The sequence below is a fragment of the Leucopleurus acutus genome (assembly GCF_964270905.1).
Source record: "Leucopleurus acutus genome assembly, chromosome: 2".
NCBI classification, from domain to species: Eukaryota; Metazoa; Chordata; class Mammalia; order Artiodactyla; family Delphinidae; genus Leucopleurus; species Leucopleurus acutus.
The window spans coordinates 148193366-148202451 of NC_139143.1; positions in this window are offsets into that span (position 1 = coordinate 148193366).

Here is a 9086-nt window from a genome sequence, read left to right on the forward strand (position 1 = left end):
AAAGGGCTCATACCATCCGGAAACTTGAGAGCTCATGGCTGGGTCCTGTGCCTCGAAAGATGATAAGTGAGTCCAAGAAGGGGACTAGGTGGAGTGTGTGAGCATGAACCTCTTTGAATCAGGGTGAGGTTCCCAGCTCAGGGTGAGCTGGCCCATTCCTCCCATCTCTCCTGGTGATGCTGTCAGGGTGTTGGTGGCAAAATCAATGGCTGCCTTGGTTCCGCCCTCATCCTGTTTTGCCTGCAGCATTCCCATCCTCAGCCTCCAACCTCCGGCCTCTCCCCTACACCCCCTTTCACACTGTGGCCAGACCCATTTTTTTAAATGTAGTGGTAACACTGTGTTGGCCAAAAAGTTCATACGGGTTTTTCCGTAAGATGTTATGGAAAACCCGGAACGAACTTTGTGGCCAACCCAATACTTAACATGAGATCTAAGTGTAGGATACTTGTTGAGTGTGAGTCCAGTGTTGCAGCTCTCCAGAGCTCATTCAGACTGCTTCTTCTAACACGCAGATCTGAGCCTATCACTCCCTTGCTTCAATCCTTCAGTGGCTCCCTGCTGCCCTCAGGGTACAGCATCGTGGCTCTGCTTACCTCTCCAGGCTCATTTTGTCTTACTACCCCTCCCCTCAGCTCTTATGTTCCAAGCACGTTCTCTTGCGTCCTTCAGTCCCTTCACATCTGCTGCTCCATCTGCCTGGGCCAGCCTTGCACCCTCCCATCTTCCACTCGCCTAAGCCTCCTTTTCTCTAGAGGACTTAGCTTCGTGTCATTGCCTCTCGGAAGCCTTGCCTGCCTCTATACTCCAGGCTAGGTTACTGAGCAGAGTCTTGCGCATTCTTCTGTTGCTGCACCCATCAAGCGGTCTCTTATGCATGTGAGCGCATCAGGGGTCGTCCCTGTTCGTTGTGTCCCCAGCATGGAAGGGTGCTCAGTACATCCTGGATGTCAAACACCTGAATGATAAACAGCTAACATTTCATGGAGTCCTTTACAGGTTGCAAAAGGCTTTTCACCTACATTGAAGCATGCAGTTGTCACCAAAATGCATGCTATTTTATTACCCCAATTTACTGACGAGGAAACTCAGCTTCTGAGACATTAAACAATTCTCCAAGGTCACGCAGGGGTACATGCTGCAATTGTTATAAAGGCTGTATGTGACACGAGGGTGCACCAGGAGACGTGTTTAAAGACTTTCACTGCTGTACTGTTTGAAACTGCAAAGAATGGAAACTACCTATATGTTCATCGGTAAGAAAATGGAGAAAGGCACTGTTCTATGTAGTCTCACAGTGGAATACCATACAACAGTTAAAGTAAGTAAACTAGATTTACATGTATCGACATAGACTAAATCCTAAAAACAGAATGATTGAGTGAAAACCAAATTGTAAAAGGAAAGGTACAGTAAGATAGCCATATTTGGAAAGTTTAAAAACACAAAATAATACCAAATGCTCAGGAAGGAGATTCACCAACTTCAAGGATAGTGGTGACCTCTGACAGAGAGAAGGGAGGGGGATGGGACGGGATGAGGGCTTTTATCTGTGTCACTTTACTATATAAATATTTGAAATGAATACAGCAGAGTACGATCATCTGGTAAATCTGGGTGATGGGTTCACCGTTGTCTGCTTATTAATGTTCTATCTTAGTCTGTGTTTGAAATAGTTCCATAATTAGAGATTTGTTAAAATAAGATTAAATATTCCTGGTCAAAGTACTTCAGAAACTAGAGGCTTAAAAACATTCATTCCTTCTCTCCCACCTCAGGATAGGCTGTGCCCTTTTGTGCCTCCAAGCTTTTCAGTCTTTCATTTGAAACTGCGGTGAGTACCTACCATGTGCCCTGATTAGTCACAACAGTCAATGGTATAAACCGTGCCCAGCAGCCATAGCTACATGCTGTTCCCTCTGCTTGTCCCTCTTCTTCTCCTCGTAAACTCAAACCAGAGTGGCTTTCCATACACCACAGTTTTGGACTTTTTGTTTTGTTTTATTGTGTTTTGTTTTCATTTTTTAAGTGAGGCAGACCTAGGTTCAAATCTCTTAGTGATTCTATAGGTATACAGGGCAAGTAACTTGGCCTCTCTGGGCCTCAGTTTACTTACTCATCTATAAAGTGGAGATGGTACCGCCATCTCCCAGGACTGTGTGAGGATGAGGGAAACGTATGTGATGCCCAAGCACAGTGCCTGGCCCGGAGCGAGTGTGAGAACCAGCCCCCTTCCTCTCTGCTCCCTGGAGGCCCTCCCCAGCAGTGCCTGGTTCATGCTGGTCTCTGGACGACAGCACTTGTTCTCAAACTTTTCACTATCAAGAACTCCCTTTTTTGGACTTCCCTGGTGGTGCAGTGGTTAAGAATCCACCTGCCAATGCAGGGGACATGGGTTTGAGCCCTGGTCCGGGAAGATCCCACATGCCGCGGAGCAGCTAAGCCCATGCGCCACAACTACTGAGCCTGCGCTCTAGAGCCCACAAGCCACAAATACCGAAGCCCACGTGCCTGGAGCCTATGCTCTACAAGAGAAGCCACCGCAATGAGAAGCTCATGCACTGCAATGAAGAGTAGCCCCTGCTCGCTGCAACTAGAGAAAGCCCGCGTGCAGCGACGAAGACCCAACGCAGCCAAAAAAATAAATAAATAGAAATAAATAAATAAATTTATTTTAAAAAAAAGAACTCCCTTTTTTATTATTTTCCCCATGCTTTGGAAGATTTTGATCCCAAATTGCATGTATTAAGTCATTATTATTTTATTTCCCATTTTTTTATTAATCAAAGACATAGATAGCTGCCCCTCAGAACTTCTGATCTGTACAGCCCGCCAGGAGCCGCACGTGGATGACATAATTCCAGCCAGACGCAAAAGAACTCAGCGGTGTGTGTGGTCTGGGTGGCCCGAGGAGGGCAGATGTAGAGGCACCTGACTCATTTTCTTTTCATTGACCAAGAGCTGTGGAAGCGGCTGGCCTTGCCTGGGTGGGTGCTGCTTTCCCAGGTCACTGACTGATGGGACCGAGTTTTCCCTGCCAGGCTCTAGTACAGGGCCCCATGAAGGTCCCAGACCCTTCATCCCACAGGGCTCAACTCCAAATAGATGGCATGCACCAGTGCCATGCTGAAGAGCGTGGGGTTCACGTAGTGGGAGATGGCAAAGCTGTCTGCATGCGGGTCCCACAGGCACCCGCTGGAGACCACCACGCCGTCCTGTCCCTTGCTCTCGATGCTGACAGAGCACACTAGCCTGTAGCAGGGCGGGGTGACAGTCTTGACCAGGTCCTGGATCTCGGCACAGGTGGGCACACAGGGCCGGATGGTAGGCCACACCGGCCAGCTTGCTGGGCAGGTGAGCCTGTATCAACTCCCGCGCCTGGACCCAGAGGAACTTCACCTCTGGCCTGGCCATCCACAAGAGGACATGGAGGGAGGGGAGGAGGGGGGTGATGGTGGGGAGTCTTTGCAACAAGGCACACAGAATTGGGGCTTGAAGCCTGTATGCTGGACATAGAGCCCTGAGTCTGAGCAGTGGGGTGGACAATGGAATGTAGAACCTGGGACATAAGAACGTAATTGTACAACTCTGTAGTCCTGTGCTTCCAGGGGGCTCAGCCTGTGGTAGGTGCCCTAGCGCCCACGGCCCCGACTCCCCTCCCACTCCCTGCATCCCCAGGCCTCTGGTCCGCACCTGCTCCTGGATGATGCTGATGCGCAGGTGGCGGTTCAGCTGGAGTCGCGACTGTGTTCTCGAAGACGTCCAATTCCGGAAAAGTGAGCATGGAGGTAAGTAGCACCTGCTGAAGGTCTCCTGAGCGCCAGGTCTGAGTCATCTGTTTCAGGCTGGTTGTGCCGCAAAGCTGACTCTGAGCGGTGATGTGGATGCAAGAAGTTTACGTGGGAGGGGATCCAGGGAAGCACGGCGAGGGAGTGGGGAGGGAGGCCAGCCCAGCGTGTGTTGATGGGCAGCTTTCCCACGCACAGCTGGAGCTCATCCGCCGGGGTCCTGCCACTGACCGCAGAAGGCACTCAGAACTACCCGACCCAGGGACGAGGGAGCTGGGGTGTTTATCCACCAACAGCCATTGTCTCTCTGGGGCTGAGGCTTGTTCCAACTCCCTACTCTTGTGGCCTCCCAGGTGTGGGCTCAGCCTGGCAGCCAGAGAAGCCCCCAGGCAGGGAGACGCAGGAAGTCCCCGGTGCGTGTTCCTCCAGCCGGGCCAGGGCGACAGAGGTGGCACATCAACAGTGTCCACTGAGTTATCTCACTTAATTCTCACCATGTTGAGAGCAGTAGCTTCCCTGTTTTATAGGCAAAGAAACAGATGCTCACGGGGTAGAACAGCTGGTGGAGAAAGTGGTGTTGCATGAGGGCAGGCACTGTAGCCTGCCCCGTCCCCACCCACCATCCCATCCAGCACAACATCTGGCCAGTGAGTGTTGAAGGGGCATCAGAGATGTGTGCAAAGGAACAGGTACAGGTGGCTATAGTCACAAAAGGGCATATTCGCACTCAGCAATGGACAGTCACCCACAAAGAGACCAACGTACGTGGTGCCCCATGCATAGACACTAACGTGGGCTCATGAGCCCAAGAAAACAGCGTGACCAGATGGCGACACAGGTGCACCCAGAGACAGCCAAATATGCACAGTGACAGAAACAGCATGGCAGCACAGCACCCCCGGACACACTCACAACGCCCTTTCAGGGACAGCTCTGTGTCCAGTAGCTCTAGGCTGCTGCAGAAAGGAGGGTCCTCTCTACGCCAAGACACCCCTGGAAGTTTGAGGTGGGTCCTCAGGGCTCAGCCGTGGGAGTCTGCACAGCAAGACACTGGAAGGCCCCCGACTGCCCAGGGTGACGGTCCTGTGGATGGCACAGGCACTCCCCAGTGACCCTGGCGGGGTGGCGGCGGGCGGCCTTTGTTCCTTCTCCACCACCTCCCCTGGGGACTGGGAGAGCAGTTGAGGCCAGGCTGCTGATTGGAGGGAGGGGCAGCCAGGCAGGGGAGGCCCCACCCAGAGGTGACTTCAAGGAGAGATGGGTTAGAAAGACATGTGCAAGACCTGGGGTCTGTGCAGCCTCTTTGCAGCCTTTGTTTTTTTAAATATTTTTCTTATTTATTTATTTATTTTTGGCTGCATTGGGTCTTCACTGCGGCGCACGGGCTTTCTCTAGTTACGGCAGGCGGGGGCTACTCTTCATTGCAGTGCGTGTGCTTCTCGTTGCGGTGGCTTCTCTTGTTGCGGAGCATGGGCTCTAGGCATGCGGGTTTCAGTAGTTGTGGCACGCGGGCTCAGTAGTTATGGCACAGGGGCTTAGTTGCTCCACGGCACGTGGGATCTTCCTGGACCAGGGCTCTAACCCGTGTCCCCTGCATTGGCAGGTGGACTCTTAACCACTGCGCCACCAGGGAAGTCCTCTGTGCAGCCTTTGGCATTCACACAGTTGGAACACAGGATAAGGGAAGACACGCATTCCCAGCTTACTGTGTGCTGGCACTCCTCCCATGTCAGAGGTCCCCACCCACCTACCCTCACAACGCCTGGCAGAAATGTCACAGGCAAGGAAATGATGTCTGTAGAAGCAAAGTGACCTGTCCAAGGTCACACAGCTGGTAACTGCCAGAGTTGTGATCTGAACCCATATGGTCCGGGTTCTAGGGGCTCTGGGCTTAACCACAACACCAGACCACCCTGCCACTCCACTGGGCGGGGTTAAAAGCATACGCTTTGGCATAGAGGAACATGGGCTCAAATAGACAAGGACACTTCCTAGCTGTGTGTCCTTGAGCAGTTCAATCTATGAATGGCTGCTGAGCACTTAGCATGTGCTGGGGGAGGACGTGCAGTGGGACGGAGACGACGAAAGGATGTGCTCTGGGTGAAGCTTGTGCTGGGCGGTGGGATGAAAACCCAAGTAGATGGAGGGTATTCACAGAAAAACCAGGCGGCCAGAGCACGGGTTGTCCTCTCTGTGCTAGAGGTGCACGCAGGGAGGGGCACACTCCCAGCTTGGGGTGGGGTCAGGATGACTCCCTGGAGGAGGTGACAGTGTTTTGAAGGATGAGTAAGAGTCTGTCAAGGGAAGATAGAGCAGAAAGAAAGGCAATCCAGGCTCAGGGCACGGTGTGTAGGAGAAGTGAGAGAGATGCAGGTAGCTGGGATGTGATGCTCAGGATGGGGACAAAGTCTGAGATGTGCTCCATGTGTGGGAGGGCGGGGGGTGTCCTGAAGAGGCATGAATGCCAAGCAGAGAACTCTGGATTTTATCCTGAGCAGAGGGCTGACATGGTCAGATTAGCATTTTAGAAAGATCAGAGTAGAGAGTAGGTGGGGTGGGCAAGGAACAGGCAAGAGCGGAGACACGCAGGCCGGTGGGATGGGGAGGGGGTAGTGATGGTTTCAGAAGTTGTGTCAGAGCCTAGAGTGGTGACCAGACTCAAGTGTGACTGCCAATATGGGGATGAGGGGAAGTTGAGGCAGCTCCTGCGTCGTTTCTGGCTTGGTGGGTTGGTTGTGCCGCCACCTTGAATAGGAAACCCGAGGGAGAAGCAAGTTTGGGGGAGGGGTGGCGATAAGTTCATCTGGGAGCTGTGGGGGACCCGAGGGGCACTATGGTGGTTGCCAGCCCAACGGCCATCCTTGCTCTTGCTAACCCAAATTCTGGAGCACTGTGGAAGTGAAATGCCTGATCTTTGGGGATGAATCATGCTAACCTCCTCTTGCCAGTGATGTTCTAGGAGTGGGTGTGCATCCCAGTTTGGGCTCTCCCAAAAGCAGACCTTGAGACAGGATTTGAAAGCACATGGTTTATTTAGGAGAAAGGGGGAACACTGGTGGGACCTAGTGACCAGAAATTGTTGGTGACCAGGACACATAGTTTGACTGCAGTGGGGGAATGCAGCCCAGCAAACCTTGGAAGAGGGAGAGGAGGGGAGAAATGGAAGAGAGAAGTGTAGACACTGCTCTCAAGAAGCCTGGCAGTGAAAGCCAGCAGCTGGGTAGGGTGACAGCTGGAGGGAAACACAGGCTCATGGAAACGGTTTGTATCCCCAGCCACGGTAGGGAGACCTGCATGCGCTTAACTGTGGATGGAGAACGCCAGCTGGGCAGGAGAGGCTGTAAGGATATGGGGGAGGCGAGAGCTACTGGAGAGCTAGGTGCCCAAAGCAGTGGGAGGGCTGGGCTCCCGGCACAGGTTGGAGGGATTGGCCTCGGACAGGAGGTGGGAACACCTTCCCCAGAGGCTGCGGGGAGGGATGTATGAGCATAAGGTGAGGTCTGTAAGGTGAAGGGGCTCCTGCTTTACTGTTTCCCTTTTTCCCTCCACGGGAAGGGAGGGGGTCATCTGCAGGAGACGTGGGGATGCACTGTCTCGGGGAGACTGGTGACCGCCTGGGATGGTGTCTGTGGAGAGTCACAGAGAGAATCACCTGGGGAAACATGGAAAGGCTGGGGGGCGGAGCTGAGACCCTAGACGAGGCTGGAGACCATGAACAACGGGTGCTAATGCTGACTACATGGTGACGGGACTCTGCCCAGCAGCGCCCAGAGGTCCAGACACCTGGCGGAGAGTGTGGCCAGAGGGGCTTGTCCAGCAGATGTCATGAAGGGAGGGCAGGATGACCCTGAGCCTGGAATCTCAGCCCAAGGGGGAAGATGGGGTGAGGAATATGCGAGGCGGGGCGGGGAGAACGGCAGGGAAAGGAGACTGGAGCTTCACGGGCGGGCAGGGAGAGAGGCGCTTGTTCCAGGGGTGGGACAAACACTTAACAGATGAGGGATTCAGGGGGTAACAAGTGGATGCTGTCACAGCCCTGCCCACGCCCTGTGGCCTTCACCATTCCCAAGCTTCTGCTGCGACCCCTGGACACTGGGGCATTCACAGGCAGGTTGGAAATGCCTGGGAGAGGATGGCCTCGAGCGGCCGTCCCCCAGGGGCAGCTGGCAGTGGTGGACAAACACGCTGCCTCCTCCTGCCTCACTGAAACACCATCTCCCAGAGGTGCCCTTGGGGGTGGAGCCTCGGTTGCCCACGGTGGTCAGCCGCTGGCTAACATACCCTGAATCGGCTTCTTCTCACTCCCCTCTCCCTGCCCCCATCCCCTACCTGTGCTTCCGGGGATCACCTCCCGGATAAACGCCTTGTCCTCAACTCCCTGCCACAGGGTCTTCTTGTGAAGCAACTCAACCCACGACAGTGGCTTAAACCCTCTGCACTTCAGCTTCCTCCTCTGCAAGATGGAGAGTCCGATATGTGCCTCTGAGACTGGGGGGACACAAGCACAGGTCTGGGAGGCTCAGCACCGTGCCCAGTACTCAGCAGGCGCTGGGTTAGCGCCCTTACTCATACACACAGTAGGTGTTTAATAAAAGCTCCAGTCCCCTCAGACGGCTCAGGACACAGAACCTCTCTGTTCCTGCCAATCAGGCCCCACCGGTAAGCCAATCCCTCAGGCCTGACCATTCCCGATGCTCTTGGTTGAACACCTTCCAGGTGGCCTCCCTCCCATGCTGGCAGCAAAGGGCTCCCTGGGGACCTCCTGACAAAAGGTTGGGCCAGAGGCAACACGTGGTCTGGAAGATGGATGTCTGAGCTCCTCAGAGGTCAATAAAACTCCTCCTATGTACTGAGCCAGGCACTGGCTTGGGCTTCCCCTACATTATCTCATCTAATCCTCTCCACAAACTGCAGGCACTGCACTGCTCTCCTGTCGTGGTCCAGGAGACTGGGCCTCAGAGAGGCCCCCGCAGCCCAGCAGTGACGAGTAGAGCCTGGATTCAGCCCTTGTCTGTCAAGCCAGAGCCCAGACTCCTCACTGAGAGGCAGGAACATGCCATGTTCACCTCAGATGCCCTGTGCCTGGTGCAGGCTCTGCACAGAGAAGGAGCTTAGGAAATGAGCCTTGGGCCGGACTGAACCAAATAGGGCTCCTAGAGGAAATTGAAAGATCCTGTTTCCTGTTGGACACGGCACCCCTGAGGGTATTGCTGCGGCCCAGCTCCTAGCACAGGGCCTGGCACATAGTGATGTTCAAGCCAGGTTTGTGGATCAATAAAAAGGTGAACATTTAATATC